The sequence below is a fragment of the Trematomus bernacchii genome, unplaced genomic scaffold (assembly GCF_902827165.1).
Source record: "Trematomus bernacchii unplaced genomic scaffold, fTreBer1.1, whole genome shotgun sequence".
Classification (NCBI taxonomy): Eukaryota; Metazoa; Chordata; class Actinopteri; order Perciformes; family Nototheniidae; genus Trematomus; species Trematomus bernacchii.
Window position 1 is genome coordinate 251166 of NW_022987762.1, and position 22305 is coordinate 273470.

General features: G+C 40.0%; 1 protein-coding gene and 1 pseudogene across 1 annotated transcript in view; one reads left to right on the top strand and one right to left on the bottom strand.

Annotated features, from left to right (window-relative positions):
- LOC117496627 (zinc finger protein 501-like) overlaps nucleotides 1-22305 on the top strand; it is a 110407-nt gene that overhangs the window by 28173 nt on the left and 59929 nt on the right. The gene's annotated exons all lie outside the window — the stretch shown is intronic.
- Nucleotides 10867-21999, bottom strand: LOC117496629 (annotated as a pseudogene).

The window sequence follows — 22305 nt, forward strand, 5'->3', positions numbered from 1 at the left end:
CAGGGGTGGAGCGACACATGAAAAAAACGTATTTTAGCATGGACGTTGGTAAAGCATCCAGAGGGCTTGAGGAAGATTTCATAGCGCTCACTACAGTGGTCAGGTCGGCTATGGTGATGCAGGAGAAATTACTCAGCGTGGCCTGCCTAACTGGACAGATAGGGAAGGGGGAGTGGGAGGGGGTGATGCTTGACCTCACATCAGCTACCTTGTTTATAAAAAAGGTGAGAAAACGGTCGCAGTCGTCGTTTGAATAAATAGGAACTGAGGGGGTGGACGGGTTTACAATGGTATTTATGGTTTTAAATAGTACTCTGGGGTTGTGCTAACTAGAGGAGATGAGGTTAGAAAAATAGGTAGCCCGGGCATTTTTGACCAAATTGTTGTAATCACAGTAAAGGTCCTTCAGATGGAGACGGTGTACCTGGAGATTAGTGGTTTTCCACAGCCGCTCAACTTTGCGACAATGCCGTTTCAGCATACGGGTGTCCTCTGTTAACCAGGGGGATGTGTTTACAGCTAGAGAGCTGCGTGTCACCATGGGAGCGACGTCATCTAAAATGGCGGAGCAGTGTGTATTGAAAGCGTTGACTAGACAATCAACATCATCAACATGCGACACTAAAACATTGTTGTCAAAAGCTGTTACAAATTTCTCAACCGCTGCGCTATTTAAAATATGCGAGGTTTTTACTCGCTTCCCCTGAACATAAGCGTTATCCAAACATTGCTGATATTTAGATCAATTGTGAAGACGAGATCCAATGTGTTGGGCCAGACACATGTTGACAGAAGTTAAAAGGTTCTGTGACATTAAGGAAATCACTGGCATATTGGTTGAGCAGTCATTTACATGAATGTTAAAATCCCCGCACAGAAGAACTCTTTCATAGCGGATGATGGAGGTTAGTAAGTCACCAAGATCGGATAAAAAAGAGCCATTCTTGCCTGGAGGGCGGTAGATTAAAATATAATAAAACGAGTTTGAGCGACCCACTTTTGTTATTAGCACTTCAAATGTTGGGAAGGATCCAGTGCTCACCATGTTGGTGGAGAAGCAGTCTCTGTGGAACGCGGCAAGTCCTCCTCCTCGGCCGGTGCGCCTAGGAGCACAGGAGTAGCTGTAGCCCGGAGGACAAAGTTCGTTCAAGGAGAAAAACTCCCCGGCTCTCTGCCAGGACTCCGAAACAAGCATAAAATCCAGCTCTCTTGAGGCGACGAAGTCATTTAATACAAAGGATTTGTTTGTAATGGATCTGGCGTTCAACAAACAAAAGGATACGGAGCCAGATCCGGCTCTTCCTATCTTCGAGGCCCGAGGCAGTGGGCGCAGGAGCCACGCCGAAACGAGCCGATGGTCGATTTCCAGAGCCCCCCGGCCCTCGATGTGGACACCCAGGCACTGAAGCCACACTGGTGAGTTTTGTGAATTGTCGTTTTGTGAATTGTCGTTTTGTGAATTGTCGTTTGGCAGGAGCAAAGGCTGGTAGGTGGGATGTTGATGCCAGGAGAATAGGACGGAGGCATGACGGCCTCACCCTGGGGCCAGCTGTCATGGAGATGGTGCACAGTATAGACGAGGAGCGGCCTTCTGTCAGCTTGCGGAACTTTACCACCCCTCCGTCTCGCCTTCCCCTCCGTCTCGCCTTCCCCTCCGTCTCGTCTTCCCCTCCGGCTCGCCTTCCCCTCCGTCTCGCCTTCTCCTCCGTCTCGCCTTCCCCTCCGTCTCGCCTTCCCCTCCGTCTTGCTCTCCAGGTTCGGGGGCAGCAACAGGTTGTAGAGCAGATTACCTCTGGTACATGGGGACGCAGGGTACGGTGACAACTCCACTGTGCCGATCGATCCGACAGTGATTGTGCCACTGAAGCACCTATATCCAGCAGAGTTTGGCGATCGTAGGAAATTGCCCATTTGACATTGCGTACGCACAACGATAAAAACAGATAAGCGACAAACAGGAGCGGTAGCGAGTGAAGACACCTGACGTCTGACCCACTGTGTCAAACGCTGCACTCAGGTCCAACAACACCAGAACCACGCAATCACCTGCATCCGATGCCATCATAATGTCATTGGAGACCCTGAGTGATACAAATAAAAATTAAATGCATTATTGTTTTCAAACATTTTTACATAAAACTTGAAAACAATATTGAATTAGAAATGTATACAAAAAATAAATAAAAATAATAATAATTAAAATAATTAAATAATAAGAAAACTGAAACAAATAATAAGAAAATAAAATATATAAATAAATCACAAAAACTTGAAAAAATATCTATAAAGAAATGTAATATGAAAATAAAATGTTTACTGAAACTAAAAACGCAAATTGGTAAAAATAAGAATGAAATACATTATTTGTTTCAAACGTTTTTATTAGGGCTGTCAGTCGATTAAAATATTTAATCGCGATTAATCGCAAATTAATCGCACATTTTTTATCTGTTCTAAATGTACCTTAGAGGGATATTTTTCAAGTTTTTAATACTCTTATCAACATATGAGTGGACAAATATGCTTTATATATTTGTTTATTATCATTTGAACAATGACAAATATTCTCATGAATATTAAACACAACAACCTCTGAACATTACAAATATTCGATTCAACCGCCCACGTTCATCATTTGTTGCGACACTTTACGTCTCAGTTCATAGTCACCCCCAGAGTATGTCTAAAAAAAGATTATTTTATTTCGTCGATCCCTTCTTGAGTTATAAATTGGTGGGGTTTTTGGCGCCCCCTATAGTCCAAAATGACAATGCTTTGGTGTGCCTATTCCCCAACACAGACTGAACCTATCCACCAAAATATGTGGTGAATGAGTTATGAGCATTTCTTTCTAAGCCACACCTTTTTGCTAATACGTTTTGATGAATGGCGGTCATATTTATTAACCTGTTTCACACCATCCCCCCGGAACCGGGCGGATAAACGCGTCATTTGCAGGAAACAACGTCTAAGGAATCTTAATATTGAATAAAACTATGAATGTGTTATATCCATGTAACGGGAAGAAACTCAGCTAACTGATCTTTTTAATTTTTTTTTTCAAAAAAACCCCACAATGCTAGCACTCAGCCTCTGAATTAGCCTCGATCGAAAAAACGGAACCTACAAAGGCACTTAAACTCACTCATAACTCCCTTATTACTTATCCTAGATGCACAGCCAACCACTCGTTTTTGGTGTCCTGGAGACACTGAATCTGTGTAAAAAACCTCAACACTCAGTGATAAACATTCGCGACGCTATAAACGAAAGCGTACATCATCACATGTGGAGCTAAGAAGCTAAACACGTAAATATGGCTTACCTTGGTCAAAAGTGGTCTTCAATGGCATTAAAACGATAAAAAAACGATGCTGCAGTTAATCCATAGGTTCATCCTATGTGTCTGTGCCTTCTTTGAAATTATTTCTGATAATCCATAAGCAATACAACTGCGTTTTAGTTTCCAAACTCCAGAAGGAGACATTCCTCCACTTTGGTTTCGTTTTCCACACGCGAAGCGCCCACATTTTTTCTTTACAACGTGTGTGGGTGTGGGCCTCCCCCTTCGATTCTATTGGCTCTAACGGTCACAAGGGTATGTCAACCAACCAAATCGACCAAGGGGGGCCAGAGATAGGTCAAATCCACCCAAATGACCCCAGATGGCCCAGTTTTTGGCTAAATCTCTCTAAAAAGGTCAAATTTCACTTGTTTTGCATCAATCTTGATACAGGGTACTTATTATATGTTGTACTTTGGATTCCTAAAGCTTTTAGTCTACTAACCCATCATCCAAGGGTAGTTTTCACTATCTGTAAAAAATAATTTTTGGACGGACACTATAATTTACAGTTTTTTACTATGTAAAATCTGAATTTTCTTTAAAATAAAAAACATTTATATTGATTCTGACACTTCTACATCCAACTCACAGGTTTATCATTACTTTGAGAACAAAGATTATTAATTTAACCCTTTTAGAAGGGAAGATATGGTCATTTGTTCTGGGAATGTCATTTTCGAGCCTGAGACCTGAAAAACAGGCTCAGAGTGGAACAGGTTAACTGAACATGCTCATTTCCTACTGTAATGTGTGTGACCCTCCACCGATGCGGTATACTAAGATTGGTGTTGATAAACAAACAATAGAAATGTAGGATAATATTGCACTGTTTTTAACATTATGCTAATTAATTAAAAAAAGTAGGCGGAGCTTAGGGGTTCAAGAGGACTTTATGTAGAGCAGGTCCACCCGGATAAGTGTGCAAAACTTCAGGTCCATCTGAGTTACGGTGCGGCTATGTACATTCTTCAAAAACAATTTACATATAGGTGGTGCTAGCGAGCAAGTGGGACATTTTTAACCCATCGACTCCAGAATGTCAAATTTTTCACCGGTCCTGACGTCCGTGCAAAATTTCCCTGCATGAATGGCGTGGTAAAGCCCTCAAAAACAGGTTTGAACCCGAGCGGGAATACTAACATGAAATCTATGAATAACAATAGGTCTTCGCACACTTCGTGCTCAGGCCCTAATAATGCAGTACATCACCTTCTTCAATAGCAGCCAATCGCAGAAATGCCCCCAGAGTAGAAGTTTCCACACAGTATATACGTTTGCAAATGAACGCACACACATATTCTAACATGCACACGAACATATATGTTGATATGTTCCAGATCTGGAAAGACCACTATCTCATGACCTCTTTAGGAGTCTTGCAGGATATGAATTACCCAATTAACAAGACTAACTGCATTTGAATCTAATCAGGGCCTCTTTGCTCTTCCGCTGACCTTGGTTAATTTACTTAGCGTGAACTTAATGAATAAGCGAGAAATACACTGTCTAAGGAATCTGCCATAACAAAAACTTTATCAATATAGTATTAAAAACAGTATAAAAACATTATTAAAAACGGTATTAAAACAGTATTAATACAGTATAATAAACTGTATACAAACTGTAGAGGCTAAGCCAACGCTTTAAGCCTATGAGGATCCGCTATGTTGGCGTAATTGACGCACACAAAGTTTGCTGCTGAATAAATGTCCTAAACAAAGTTTCCAGTTCGATACAGTCCATTTATTGTCTTTTCACTGGTTTCCATTTAACTTGCTTCTTTCTATCATTCACCATACATGATATTACGGTTCACACAATACGTTTTGCAAATGTTTGTAATCCCGTGTTTGTGTGTGTGCTCCGTGTGTGCTCCGTGTGTTCTCCGTGTCTGGTCCGTGTTTGTGTGTGTGCTCCGTGTGTTCTCCGTGTCTGGTCCGTGTGTGTGTGTTCTCCGTGTCTGGTCCGTGTGTGCTCCGTGTGTGTGTGTTCTCCGTGTCTGCTCCGTGTGTGGTCAAAAACAGCCACAGCTCCCTATATACAAATCAAACTGTAGACGGCGTGAAAGCACCTATTGTTTTAAATAATGGTCAGAATGTGAGCCTTCTCAATTACCGTGGGACAGCAGAGAACTCTAAACAAAAATGTTCAATCAATAAAGTAACATCTTATCTTAATAATATCTTTATATTAATAATAATAATAAATCATGCAGTATGTGTCCGAAAGGGAGCAGGAAACACCAAAAAAAATATTACAAAAAATATACTGCATATTAAAGCAAACTATTGTAAAGGTAAAAGTATGAGCATAACAAATAAAGAATTGTAAACATTTACATTATTATTATGATTATTTAATATATAAAGACTATATATTATTGAATTACAAGATTAGATATACTTTATTTGATCTAAAATATTGATGTTTTTTCGTTATACTGTAGTAGCCTGTGAAAACCATAACAAATATGTGTTCAAATGCTCTTCACCAAAACACAACTGAAGTACTGAAAGTCCATGAAACTTGTCTTTCTGTATTTGTGAATGAAGCGCCATCTCATAGTTAAATCCTGAAATTGAAAATCTGGCAACGCCCTCGTGGGAAATAGTGGGAGGGCTTAACATTCCCAGCCGCTGGGATCCCTTGGGTCTTTGGCAGGAATCTTTTGGCTGGAGTCCTTTCTAGAGTGCTAAATCTGTATGTATACTGTATACACTGTAAAAAGAAACATTGTACTCTGCAAAAAAACATGTGTACACTGTGAAGAAACACACTTAAACTCTGAAAAAAACACAGTTATACACTAAATGAAAATCCAAGTATACTCTTTGAAAAAACACACACTTGAAATCTGAAGGTCATCCTTTTTTTTCCTTCCTAGCAACAGAGGAGAGCAAAGAGACGGACGGCTTCGGAAACTTCCTGAAGGACAGGAAGGAAGTGATTCAGGTCCGAAACGGAAAGTGTGGGACCCCCGAGGACCCGTGACCTCTAACCTTTGACCCCTGACCTCTAACCCAGAATCTCTGGAAACTGCAGAACGTTTTCCCTCCCACTTTCTGTTTGATCAGGTGACCTGGCTCGGTGAAGCTGATTGGCTGCTCCTTCCCCTTAAAGAAAGTTATGTTTTTATACGGAAAGACTCTTCTCTTCTGCTCTTCTTTAATCGTTTTCTTTAATGTTTGTAAAAGCACTGAATGGATGACCTGCGAAATAAAAGTGGGCTTTAAGTTCAGATTTGGTTTGAATTGAATCGTCTTTTTGTGACTTTGCACCGTTCTCATGATCCCACCTCGAGGCTGCATGAGAGGTTTTTAACTGCAAACATAACTTTCTTCATGTTTTAATCTTACTCTTATATTTCCATACATCTGACTTTTCTTCTACAGAAGAGAGCTCTAGCAAATATAAACAACAATAATTTATCAACTCACACATTCAAAATGTTTTTGTTGCATTTTATACTATTTTACGTGTTTTATTCTATTGTATATTATTAGTTGTATTTATTTTTATTTAATTCATTTTTATTTATTTAATTATATTCTGTTTAATTTTTAATTTGTTTTATTAGGTTCTATTTAATTATAATATGTTTACCTTTTTTTATAACACACTCAATTTAATTGTATTATATTTTATTCATATTTTAATATTTAATATATATATATTTTTTTTCACATCATATGTGATTTAAAAAAAAATGTTTTGTATTATATTACTAATATTTGATATTTCTTAATTCTGTTTCTTATAAACCCCCTAATGTTTGTTGTTCCTGCTGAATCACACACACACACACACACACACACACACACACACACACACACACACACACACACACACACACACACACACACACACACACACACACACACACACACACACACACACACACACACACACAGTATTGCTAAAGCTCTGTATAGTTGCAACAACTATACACAAATAAACAGTTATAAACTAACTGCTAAGAATTTGAACATTAATCTTAAAGGTCCCATGTCATGCTTTTCCGGTTATCACCCGTTCCCTTGTGTTATGAAGCTTTTTCTGCATGTAAACGGTCTGCAGAGTCACAAACCCTCAAAGTACACCCTGTAGCGAGTAAAACTCTAACACAGAAAATACCTGTCTGCTGCCCCAGTGAGAGTGAATACACATACTATACAAACTAGAATTGTCACCGTTATTAACTTGTGTTATGTCTTCCTTATTGCAATAGTAATTGTTATATGTGTGCACATGTAGGCCTACGTTTTAAGTTTTGGCTATAGGTTGTTGCTGAGTAACGCTAAAGTAATGTAAAGAGGAATGAACATCTGGCGTATTCATGTTCTGTATGAACTGTAAACTCCGAGACAAAGTACCATTTGTGATATTGGGCTGAATAAAAAAAACTTTGATGGATTTTGCCAAAGAAGTACACTTAATTTCAGAGCGCTCAAGAGCCAGATTTAAATGTTAATTAGTGCCAACAATGGTGTTGCTATTAAAGGTTTGCTACTACCTAAAACAAAAAAATATGGGAAATGTTTGGCATTTAAATGACTTAAATTGTTGATAATAATAGTTTCCAGAAAGTTATTCCAACACAAACCATTGAAACAATGATTTTAACCTTCTGAATTTGACTTATTTTTAATGGTGTTCAGAGACTTAAACTGTTGGAGAAACACACCTTTTGTTGTTTAATACCTCATTGTGTGCTGGAGTCCTTCACTGGGAACAAACCAGGACAAACACACTGAGTTTAAAAATATATTTTTCATTCAAATTACAGTTTGAGTGACATCCAGCAGTAAAATAAGGGAACGACATGTTTATAATATGCTGCAAAACACAACAAATATGCAGGGTTGTGAGTCTGTATTTAAGGCCTTTTTTATTTTGGTACAGTCTGATCATTTTAACAAAAGAGAACAGAATCAAACTGAAAACACCATAAATATTTTCTGGATACATGAATCATTGGTTCTTCTTTTAGACCAGAACAGACTAACTCAACAGGAACTATAAAAAACATCCCAAACGAAGTTTAAAGTCACAACATTTTATTAACCAAAACAGATTATTTGAGAAACTAGTCGGCAGATTAATGAACAGTGAAACTAAATTCCTTCAATGCAGCTTAACGAGGCTAGCAGTTTAAACCTGGACATATACTATTTTACAAAAGGAATAGCAAGGCTATTAGAAAGCCATGGTTGAAACACAGAATAGTAAAACATTTCTTCATAGTTCAGGAACCATTACAAACATGAATTAAATTGGAGAAACAGCATCTCTGTGGCCTTGAGTTGGCATAGTGTGAACGCTGGTTAGAACATAAAAAACTGTTGAAATAATAAAGCTTTATTTATACAGCACTTTTCATACAGCAAGTCCTTTACAAAATGGCGACACATCACAAGTTAAAAATAAACAACAAGAAAGTCCCCTCAGATGTTAAGACCTTTACAGATACATGCAGCAAAATATAACATTTTATCAGGTAAAAGGTGGGATAGGTAATTTTGGAGAAACCGGCTCGAGATCGCTAGAATTTGAAAATACACAGCCGGAAGAAATCTGCTACTTCCTTACAGAGCCCCTCCTCCAACACACACGAACGCGCACATGACCAATGAGGGCATGAGATAAGTTTGTGCACAGATGGAAGGCTGACAGGCAGGTAGGCCATCCAGTTAATTTAGCTGGGCCGGCTCAGATGATTGGTCGTGCTTTTTACAGTACTACGGCTTCCACAGATGATATTTTTTTATGGATTTTTTGTCAAAGCACTTCAGATATTCATTGCTATCGGGATGTTAAGAGCATTCCATGGAATATAACAAAAAGTGTATCTCGAGCCGGTTTCTCACACTTACCTACCCCACCTTTATGAGACACAAGGAGGTAAAAGGTATGATAAAAACAAATGAAATACAGAAAAAAAAACATGATTTATCTCGGAAAGATAAGACACAAGAAAAGTGAATAGATGCAACAATATAAAACCCTACAAAGTAAAGTGAACATATAGGTACAACAGAAATACAAATACAAATGTATAGTAATAAAGACGTCATAATTCTAATAAAGGTTAAACGATTAAAATATAAAGAAGCCAACGTAAAAATAAATGTTGTTATTGAAACTGTTAAATAACTAATATCAGATAAAACCCTTCCTATATCATAAATAAAACAATATAAAAGTAGGTAAATAATAAAGACTAAAAGACCATTTAAAGGGGGAGGTTGCTAATAAAAAACTAATCTAAAAAGATGTGTCTTTAGCTGGCGTTTAAAAATGTCAACTGACATTGCCTCGCCCGTTTTATTTTGGGGGACTTCAGGGATATTTAAAAAGCTGAGGAGGACCTCACGGCTTGTCCAGGGACATAAAACGAGTGACTCTGTGAATTGAAGTCTGTTAGTCAGACTTCAATTCAGAAAGACTCTTAACCTGTGAAGCCCAATTCCCACACATCACTGCAAGAAACAGCGTCTGAGGGCTTCTTAATATTAAAAAACCTATGAATGTGTCATACCCAACTAACGGGAAGAAACTCAGCTACCTGACGATACGAACCATTTTTACCGAAACAAAACACAACTCTCACAAGAAGCGTCTAAATGAGCCCTGAGCGAAAAAATGCTATTGCTCTTAGCACAGAACTCACAGCTTAAATACCATTATTACTTATCATATCTGCAAAAACAACATATCGATTAGCAAGCTGAGATTCCATAGATTCCAGAAATATTAGTATCATCACTGAGCGATCCGAACTCACGACAGGGGAAGTGAAAACAGACATCACAACACTTAGCTTCACGGAGGAAGCTTCTTACCTTAGCGGTTGTTCTGATCAAAATGTGTGTTCAATGGCATCAAAACGATAAAAACGCTGCTGAAGGTTAATCCAATGGTTAATCCAATGTGTCTGTGTCACTTTGAAATGATTACTGATAATCCATCTTCATATTTACTAGTTTGAGCCTAGTTTTCAGAACATAACATTGCTTTCTACTGCTTGCACATAGCTCTCACTGTCAATGGTAACGTGTGTGTGTATGTGGAACTTCCCCTTCTATTCTATTGGCTCTAACGGTTGAAAAGACCCAAATTACCCCAAAGGTGGGTTTTTTTGTGCTAAACCTCTCTAAAAAGGTAAAATGTCACTTGTTTTGCATCAATGTTGATACAGGGTACTTATATGTTATAGTTTGGATTCCTCAAGCTTTTAGTCTATCGCATCATTCAAGGGTGGTTTTCACCCTTTTTTTTATATTTTATGTATGCACCATGACATCAAGTCAAATTCCTAGTATGTGCGAACCTACCTGGCAATAAACCTGTTTCTGATTCTGATTTAAATGTTTTTACTATGTTCAATCTGAATTTACTTTACAATAAAAACAATTATATATTGATTCTGACTCTTCTACATCCAACTCACAGGTTTATCATTGCTTTGAGAGAAAAGATTATTAATTTACCCCTTTAAGAAGTGAAGTTATGTTAATTTGTTCTGGGAATGTCATTTTCGAGCCTGAGGCCTGAAAAACAGGCTTGGGGCTTAACAGGTTAAAATATAACAAACCAGCTCTCAGGACATCAGGAGGAGGAAACAGCTAGCTTGGCTCTCATAGTTGTTCAAAACTATGCAGTGTGGATTCGCTTGTGGACTTTAAGGTGAATTCTTCGAGAAAACGTTTTCCCACACTCTTCACAGCTGTACGGTTTTTCACCAGTGTGAACACGGTGATGTATTGTGAGAGCACTTGATGTAGTGAACGTTTTCCCACACTCTCCACACCAGTACGGTTTTTCTCCAGTGTGAATACGTTGATGTGTTTTGAGAGCACTTGATGTAGTGAACGTTTTCCCACACTCTTCACACGAGTACGGTTTTTCTCCAGTGTGAATACGTCGATGTTTTTGAAAAGTACCAAATCCTGTGAATGTCTTCCCACACTCTTCACAGCTGTACGGTTTTTCACCCGTGTGAATACGGTGATGTATTTTGAGAGCACTTGATGTAGTGAACATTTTCCCACACTCTTCACACCAGTACGGTTTTTCTCCAGTGTGAACACGGTGATGGATTGTGAGAGCACTTGATGTAGTGAACGTTTTCCCACTCTCCACACCAGTACGGTTTTTCTCCAGTGTGAATACGTTGATGTGTTTTGAGAGCACTTGATGTAGTGAACATTTTCCCACACTCTTCACACGAGTACGGTTTTTCTCCATTGTGAATACGTCGATGTGTTTGAAAACTACCAAATCCTGTGAATGTCTTCCCACACTCTTCACAGCTGTATGGTTTTTCTCCCGTGTGAATATGTTGATGTGATGTGAGAGCACTTGATGTAGTGAACATTTTCCCACACTCTTCACACCAGTACGGTTTTTCTCCAGTGTGAATACGTCGATGTTTTTGAAAAGTACCAAATCTTGTGAATGTCTTCCCACACTCTTCACAGCTGTACGGTTTTTCACCCGTGTGAATACGGTGATGTATTTTGAGATTACCTGATGTAGTGAACGTTTTCCCACACTCTTCACACCAGTACGGTTTTTCTCCAGTGTGAATACGTTGATGTGATTTGAGATCACCTGATTGAGTGAACGTTTTCCCACACTCTTCACACGAGTACGGTTTTTCTCCAGTGTGAATACGGTGATGTCTTTTGAGATTATTTGATTGAGTGAATGTTTTCCCACACTCTTCACAGCTGTACGGTTTATCTCCAGTGTGAATACGTTGATGTGATTTGAGATGACCTGATTTAGTGAACGTTTTCCCACACTCTTCACACGAGTACGGTTTTTCTCCAGTGTGAATACGTTGATGTGATTTGAGATCACATGATTGAGTGAACGTTTTCCCACACTCTTCACACGAGTACGGTTTTTCTCCAGTGTGAATACGTTGATGTGATTTGAGATGACCTGATGTAGTGAACGTTTTCCCACATTCTTGACAGCTGTACGGTTTTTCTCCAGTGTGAATACGTTGATGTATTTTGAGTACCCTTGATGTAGTGAAAGTTTTCCCACACTCTTCACAGCTGTATGGTTTCTCTCCAGTGTGAATATGCAGGTGGCACTTTAAATCTCTAGATGATGTAAAGGATTTGTCACATTGCTGACAGCTGTGACGTCTCTCTCTTCCTTTCGGTTTCTAAAACACACGGACAGAGAAAGAGAGAAAGTAAATCTAAAAAGCATAAATACATATACAGTTAACTAGGGATGGGTACCGAGCCCCGGTATTAAACGGGCCCCGGGGCTGAATTATTAAAGACCGTGGTACCGTTAAGCTCCGAGGTTATCGGCCTTTTTATCGGTACTGTAGACATGTAAAAAATATGTCATGTGTATTATTGCTACACAAACATTATATTGCAGTTTTAGTGTCGCCAACTCCGTTTCTAACATGCAAAAAGACTGCAAAATGCGTAATTTTTTTTTCGACCATGCGTTTGATCCTGTGGATTACATTTGCCTTCTGCAGACCATGTCTGTCCATACAACTTTCCAAGACACAACTGAGTGACAGCACAAACAGGTTAGTGCGAGGAGCCCCGGCCTCTACGCTGCTACAGCCGTGAGGCTATGCTGGAGCTACAATGCGATCGGCCTCATACGAATACACCAAGCCATCTGTGCTCTTCAATATTGGATGACATCCCTCGGGAGCCGCTTAGAAACACCAGGAAAAAGAGACGAGGAAGGAGGGGAGGCGTTCAGAATCGCCTACGGCGGAGATTCAGCCGGCCACCACTTCCATCCATCATTCTCACAAACCTGCGCTCATTGAGCAACCAAGTGGACACACTAAGGACATACACAAGGTACCGTCATGAATATTGTCAGGCCTCTTTATTATGTTTCACGGAGAGTTGGCTACAATCTACAATGCCTGAATCTCTCTTTGAGGTCCCCGGATTCACCCTTGTTCGAGCAGACAGGGATGCGAACTCGGGGAAAACCAGAGGAGGCGTTATTTGTGTGTATATTAATGATCTGTGGTGCCGATCATACTCAGTAAGATGTAAAACCTGCAATCCCAACGTAGAAATTCTTGGCATGACGTTAAGACCCTTTCATCCTCTAATCTGCCTAGAGAATTCGGGTGTATTTTACTGTTTGTTGTTTACGTGCCTCCCAGCGACAGAGCGTCAATGGCGGCCGGCTCCATCGCTGACCGTGTTCACGAGCTGCAACTCAGCCGCCCCGATGCACCGGCAATAGTGCTCGGGGACATGAAGCAATGTCGCCTGGACACTGTGTTACCTTGGTTCCAACAGTATGTTAGGGATCACACTAGGGCTGTACCCGAATATCCGTTCGTTGGAGATTCACTGCTTCCTGCTTCTTACAGTGCAGACGTTTTTCTGCTTGCTCTTGCTTCTGCTTACTTTTGATGCTGATTTTCCTATTTTTCTTTTCTGATAACTTCGAGCAGCGGCTCCTGGACATTAACTTATCACTGGGACAGTTATTCTTCGTAAATAGATGAAGGGTTTCAGCCATATTTCAATATTTTTACGACGACCTCACTCCTACAGCAGCGTGGCCTAACAACAGCTAAAGCCTGGTACTGCATGCTATTTAGCTAGTTAACAGCAAAATGCCTCCGCTCTCTACAGATGACTTCCACAAACTTCTACAGAAGATGGCAGTGTTGGAAATGAAAATGCAACTGTTGGAAGCTAACGTGGAAGTGAATGGACTAGGTTGGAATGACACCACTTTACCAGTGCAAAAGAATGGAAAAGGGCATGCTAACTTACAGCTAGCTAGCAGCTACAAGGTTTCCAAGGAACAGCAGGGCTGTGTACCGGGTAATAAATCTACAAGTGGTAGTCCTCCCTCGAACTCTCTGGGTGCAAGGCCGAAGAGTAAATCATTTCCATGGGATTTGGGAGAACGAATAACAGACAGAGCCCAGCGCTCTGAAATCTGTAATGCGACCGGCTGGCCTGCATTGTTATCACCCAGGAAGAGTGCCTCTTCAACCCCTATTCATACTAGGAAGCAGCCGTGGACAGCTGCTAAAGGGAGAACTACAAACAATCCTCCTAAACCACCAAGTGTGCCAATCCAGAACAGATACGCTCCACTGACACAGAACCGGAGATCTCTTTCTGATGAGCTGGATAACCTGTCCTCTTCACACAGCAGGGTAAGGACCAATAGCTACTCCAAAAGTAAAAGGCTAGAGGGAAAGCTAACGACTGGGCCTGAAACTCTGATTGTGGGTGACTCTGCTGTAAGAGATGTAAAATGCATTCACTACTACTTACATTTAATATCTAACTCCTTCAGCCTACTTTCAGCTGCACAAACCATTCCACTATTAACTTACTCAGCTATTTCAGGACATTGAGGCTATACATGTTGTTGTTTATACCTTTTTTAAACCTTTTCTTTTAAATATTAGGTTCAAGGTTACTTTACAGATGTGGATGTGTGATGTGAAATATAATCAAGTGTTAAATCAGACTTTAGTTCCACCTGGAGTAAATTCACATCTACCCTGCAGTATACAAAGTCATTCAAACTAGCTGCACCTTTACCAGCTTTGAGAACACTTTAATGATCAATCAAGACAACTCAATACAACCGACAGACACAACAAAACAAATGTACAGCTACTACGTAGGTTCATAGCAGAGGTGAGAAGTAACTAAGTACATTTAGTCAAGAACTTAAAGCTCCTATGTCATGCTTTTCCGGTTATTACCCGTCCCCTTGTGTGTTATGAAGGTTTTTATGCATGTAAACGGTGTGCAGAGTCAAAACCCTCAAAGTACACCCTGTAGCGAGTAAAACTCTAACACAGAAAATACCTCCCCAAAACGCCTCGTTGGAGATACGTCACTGCCCATTTGATTCTTCCGGGTACCGCCTGATGTCATGCGGTACCCGGAACGAAATGGACCAATCCCGAAGAGCTATGGCCACACCAGCAGCGGCGTGTTCCTCCAGAGGTTCGAAGAACCGGCATTTCACAGACGAAAGCTTCCAAAACATTGCCCAGTTTGAGGCCGGATATGCACAGCTTGTTTGGACCGTTTGGAGCAGGGGAAGATCTGGGTATACAACCTGTAAGTTTGCATTGTTATTTGTGTATTTATCAAACAAGACTGTTTAAATGTGTAAACTGTGTTGGACTGCTAAGCCATTGACACAGTGCTAACTGTGCTAACTAAGTTGCTAGAGTTTCCATATATCAACTCTAATATTAGCAGATGGCCTTGCATACATGTATCTCATAGCAGGAGAATGTCTGCATTCACACACAAAATACCTATTGACAGGATACTCCGGGTGATTTGCCGTGCGGTCAGTCGCGAAACGTAATTACATTATAGCTGGCGTAGCGTGTATGCAACCGATCTAACACACGGAGCTAGAGCTAGTTTTGGTCGGAAAAACATTTTTGTGATGCTACGTTGCTAGCGTTTAAATATATCAACTACAATGTCAGCAGATGGCCTTACATGTTTGTCATGGCAGGAGAATGTCTGCAGTCACACACACGGAATACTCATACAGTATACTCCGGGTGATTTACCGTACATTGTGACAGTACATATACTGCATGTAGCTAACGAGGCTAGCTGTATGCTAGCGCAAAACAATGTATTCATGCAAGTTACATTGTATGGTAGCAAAATACCCGTATACGATTGCAATTATAAACACGTTATTGCTAGCCTAATATGAACCACTAGCTTTTGTTCATAGTAGTTTTATTACACTGCATTATAGTTGCCTTTCCTCCAAGCTAACGTTCATATCGTGTTAGCTACCAAGGTAAACAAAGCTAGGTTAGCATATTAGCAGGCAAGCTGTTCATTACACAACTACTACTAACAAATCTAAAACAACTAAGTTTCTCTAATATTTTGTGATTTGCATTTGATTTCGTCCAGCCAGATCCTGGCGGACAATCCATGACGGGGACGGGACTTCTACTACTACTGAGGCCTCGTGCTAAAAGGCACCGCACCGGCTGTGCGCAGGCAAGATGCGAGGAGGAATGGATGATATACCGTGTGTATATATGTATATTTATGTTCATTTTGTATATTTCTAAAAATAAAGTTTAATGGAAATACTTAGTAGGCCTATCCTTTCTTCCCTGAATTCATATATAGCAAACCATGATTTGATTTCTCATCAAACAGTAGTAGTTTATAACGGGTAAAAATAACTTACTCTTTGTTATGAGCAGCTCGTAGGCCACAACGGAAAGACAAGGAGACATACACGAGTTTACAAAACCACGGCACATTTATTGTGGTAAATGCAGAGATAGGTGGTTGAGAGGATCGCAGAGTTAGTCTTCCTGCAGCCGCTTTGGAGAGAGACAGGGGCCGTCGTGTGACTCCGGGCTGCTGGGCTTAATAGCACCTCGGCTCCTGAGGTGTCCGTGATCGTGCTGATTAGCCTCTTCAGCTCCACCCCATCGTAAGACAAAGGCCCTGGGGCCGTCACGCTCTTCTATAACAACAGTTAAAAATATATATGTATATAAAATATACGGCTGTACCGACGCCATGATAAGACTGATGTTCCGCTGAGAGCAGCCGGGAAAAGCACTGTTAGACAAGGGCGCAGCCTCTCTGGTGGTTGACTAATCAGAACAGAGTGGCCGAGCTGACCAATCGGAGCACACTAGGCTCACAGGGAGGGGGGGGCAAGAGCTCCAACGAGTCGTTTAGTGGAGAAAGTGAATACTGCTGAATACACATGCTTGACAGAGATGCTGTATGCGAAACCAATGTGAGTTTGGAAAATTGCACAGTATAAATCTATTTTAGTATACCTCAACAATGTAATTATGATCAGTGGAAATGGCCATGACATGGGCCCTTTAAGATTCCAGTCTACGAGAATCTTAGGTTATATACGTGTTAGAGCCAGTATTTTGTTTTCATAAGAAAGGCCACCTAATTGTGACGTCTGTAGTCAACACACTATAAAAGACTACAATTCCCACAGCGCCTGCTCTAACTTGTCATCTACTAATATCTCCCAGTAACTTGGACCAGCGTGTATTTATTGAATCACCTTTGTTGTACAGCCTGTGCTGAAACACTGTTTTATATGCAGGCTTTTATACTGTTTTAAACAGTTTTAATACTGTATTTATACTATATTGATACTGTTTTCATACCGTTTTAAACACTGTTTGAATACAGTTTTTAATACTATATTTATACTGTTTTTACCCCTGGCAGAAGCAGCTAGCTCGCATCAGCTCCAGTTAGCTCCAGTTAGCTCGCATCAGCTCCAGTTAGCTCCCGGTGCTAACTCACCTGAACGAAGGTTGTTTTACGGGATCCTGCCATGCCGGTGTCTCCCCCCGGTGTCCCGGTGTCTACCCCCGGTGTCCCGGAGGCCGCTAAAACCTCCGGAGCTGCCGAGGCCATGATGTCTGATGTTGTTGTGAACTGCCGTAAAGACACTAGTACTGTTGCAAAATGTGAGGTGGCAGAGTACACTTAGTGACCGCCAGAGGGAGCCAAATACCTTATCAATAATAATAATAATAACAATAGGTTACATTTATTTATCGGTCCGTTCTTCTATACGTCTGTCTTTGGTTTTCTAAGTGTTATTCGATCCATATGACAATAGAGATATGTGCATAAAAAACAAAAACACTTGGGGTATAATGTTCGAACAATGTTATCACCAAACATTTTAAGAATGTTTTTAGAGAACGTTATCCGACCTTTCAGAAGTACATTCTAGGAACCAAAATAAAACGTCACTAGTACTGTTTCAAAATGTGAGGTGGCAGAGTACACTTAGTGACCGCCAGAGGGAGCCAAATACCTTATCAATAACAATAATAATAACAATAGATTACATTTGTATAGCGCCTTTCAAGGGACCAAAGGCCACTTTACATGCTGTCAACAAACAAACAAACAAGCAATGAAGTATTAACACGTTAAACGTTATTGATCCCACATTGGGAATTATTTAGTTACATCAGCAGCTCTCCAACATCCTCATTAATACTCTGAATAAACGGGCCGTGTGTTAAGGAGACATTTCAGTAAAAAGATATCCACATTCATTTATATATATTTTTTCAAATTAGTTATTGTGATTGAATTATATATTGTTATTTTATTTTATTTATTGTATTGTTATTATTGTTATTATTATTATTGTCTTATTAGAATTTTTATTTCATAATTTTTATTTTATTATTTTATTATTCTCAAAACAGAGAATCAAACGACCGTAAACAGGAAACGCTTGGACATTATGCTTGTTTCAGATGAGCGAGACCGACGCAGACCTGCACAATTGCGACCGCCGTCTTGCTAGTGCGTTGCATGATGGTTAGTAATTAGGCTTGTTTGAGACGAGCTGCGGCTCGCCTCGAAAGTAGACGAGAATAGCCGATCGCAGCCGGGGGAGGTCTCAAAAAGCTCGCCTGAAGTCGGACAGCTCGGAGTCGGCTTCTTCCTCTTCTTCTTCTTCTCTCGGTTTTTTGGCGGATTGCAAACAACTTTAAGGTGCATCCGCCACCTCCGGAGTCGGCTTGACTCGGTTTGCATTTATAAAGAATGCACAAATGTGTTTAATCGTTAATGTCAGATATGTACTAAGTAAATACATTTGTTCCTGCTCAAGATTAGATTCAACTTTATTGTTATTGCACAGATTACAGGTACTGAGACAACGAAATTCAGTTTAGCTTCTAACCAGGAGTGCATAAAGCAGTGAAGTGAAAAGTAATGTACACAATCTACAGAATAAAATATAGAATTAATTGAATGATGAAAAAACAGTGAGGGGTATGAATACACTAGATATACACAGTAGCCTATGAGCAGAACAGTATTAACAGTGTGTATGAATATGCTAAGATATATAAAGTATGACAACGGTAAGCAGTGCAAGTATTGTATACAAATATATAGATATTAATTTCATGATGATAAACATTGTGGAACAATGATGAAAAATGTGAATGGAAGTGGCGACGTAAAACTGACACAAAACACACTTTTGCAGAGCCAATGGAGAGTTTCATCCCCAGCACGGGGTAAAAACCACCAATGAGCGCTCAGCTCGAGATACCAGCGAGTCGTTTCCCATCAAGCATTTTGCTTCCGCAGCCCGTGGAGAGAAACTGCTCCGCCTCGCCGCGCCTCGCTCTCAAGTCTGCGGGCGTCTTTGTCCCGCGAGATTTCAACGTCTCATGTAGGCGAGCCTCCTGAGCAAGTCGGACAAAATGACTAACCATCATGCAACGCACTAGCAAGACGTTGATCGCAATTGCGCAGGTCTGCGCAGGTCTCGCTTGTCTCAAACAAGCCTAGTGTCTCCTGACTGTGTTACAGACTGTCATCCTGGTTAGTGGTTACTCTGGGTTCTGTCTTCAGGACAGTGTTGGATTTTTTTGTTACTCGGATGGGACTTGATTGGATTCAATCATGGGCGTCGCAGCCATTATATGAGGGTGGGACAAGTCCCCCCCACTTTTTCAAATGATTAGTTTAGACCCCCCCACTTTTACTATGCGGAAAGTCCGTGAATCGGTCTATCCACTCGCCGCACTTTGTAGAGCGCTGTGTCAGTGCTTCACTATCAAATGAAATCCATTCCACTTGCTTATTGAGAGAATGCCCAAATCAATGAAACTCCGTACCATGTTTTCACTGCTACTTTGTACCAAGGCAGATTCTCACATAGCGCGCGCATGTTCAAGGAGTGTTGTCATAGTTGGACAGCTCAGATCTGTTGTATGAAGCGATGCCGGTAAGGCACACACACCAAATGTTCAGGAAATGGTTAATACAGCGAAAATCAAAGCTGACGATCTCTTGGTTTGATTGTTTTCTCCCCCAGACAACATGGACTTAAGAACATTTTTTTCAAAGAAGAGGAAAGTAAGTCATCAGCTGGTAGCAGTTAATCAGTTAACAGTGATGGCGGCGTCTCACTTCTGGAGAGGAGTTTCGTCTTTATGTCATGATAGAGAGATACAAATACTGAATAGTTTAAATGAGAAAAGGCATCGAAATGCCAGGTTACTAGTATTTATCATGTAAACAGGGAACATGAATAACCCGATCTCTGTGTGCTCATGTAAACACCATATCCCCAATATGATCATAACCGAGATAATACTCATAAACGGCTTACTGATGTCCATGTAGAGACGCAGTCAGTGTGTTTTACTGGAGCCTCAGTTCGATAAGAGATTCTTTTCTGAGTTCTTTAACTTAGGTACTCTCTCTCAAAATGGTAATGTGCATTATGTTTTAATTATACTTCTTATCATTCAGAAGCTTTTTGTGTGTGTTTATGTTTTACTGAGTGCTTATAGGCTATTTCCATCCCAGTATTCAGTTAACTATTTATTTTCTGTGCACATTACATAGAATATTCTACCTACTGCTTGGGACTTTGAGTCTTCAAAATGTCCAATGTCACAGACTGGGACTTACTAAAGTAAGTCCCAGAGTCAATTGTATTTACATTCAGTATGACTTGTTATGATGTTATGACTTGTTACTTGTTATGATTCAATGTGAAAGAGTATACGGCTCAATAAATAATTATCACTTCACCACCTCTCTTGACATCTAGGCACTTGAGAGTGAGTCAGAGGCAGAATGCAGGGACAGTGGAGAGAGGTCCATTGCTGAGGTGAGTGATGAAAGGGAAATGACAGTTGAGAGTAAATTGTGATGTGGACTCTCATCCCAGGATTTTAAGGAAATCAGTGGGGATATTGAACAGGAAACATTTCAGTCAAGGGGCATCATATGACCAATATAGACAGAAGAGCAACATTTATTTGAACATTTAAGTCAATGATACCATTCCTAGGTGAACTTAACATCCATATGGAGTCAGATCAGTCTCAATATTAATAAATGCTCACAGAAGGATTCACAAATGTATTTTGCGATTTATATATAAATGACTCTCCACAACAATATCTCTCAATGCACTCACAAATAATTATTGTTGTATATAAATGTACAAAATATGGGCATTTAAACTGCTTTTTATTAATTCAAAGACAGCTCTGAATTAATAATCAAATATGTTTCCTTTCTTTACTACTGGATGAAATTACAAAATGTACCCATCATTTTCCTCATGCTAGTATAGCCACATAAAAGTATCAAACCACCTGTTAAAATGCACCAGAATACAGGAAATCTATATTTTTTTCCGCCCCCCGTTAAAAATGTCCCCCCCACATTCAGGATGCTTTCTACGCCCATGGATTCAATATTAGAGTAACTTTCTCGCTTGTGTGTTTTTTTTAAATATATTTGGCCTTTGTTTATGTGTTTGACTGATTTACTCAAATAAAAAGGTTGATGAATTATCATCTAATGATTTATATGATGTTTTATTTATGTTAAAGGTCACTTTGAATGATTTTAACTAATGATAATGTAGAAAAACAAATATTTTAAATTCGGGACGGTCCACATTAATTTCGGGACGGTTCCGGGAGGATGGTGAAAAAAGTTAGTCGAGAGCCCTGAACAGGTTGTGATCTTTCATTTGGGGATAACAGTGATAGGAATATATTTTTGAAGAAAAGCACACTGACCTGAGCTCCAGGGGTCTCTTTGTTCTCCTCCATGCTGCTCTCAGTGCTCCTTCTCCGACTGTGTCTCTGAAATAACCAACACAACTACAGCTGACACAAAATAAGATACCTCAATACAACCGACAGACACAACTAAACAAATCTACAGCTACTTCGTAGGTTCATAGCAGAGGTGAGAAGTAACTAAGTACATTTACTCCAGTACTGTACTTAAGTACCATTTAGAGGTACTTTTACTTTACTTGAGTATTTCTATTTAATGCTACTTTGTACATTTAGAACAATTCAGAGATAAATGGTGTACTTTTACTCTACTACATGTATTTAATATCTTTAGTTA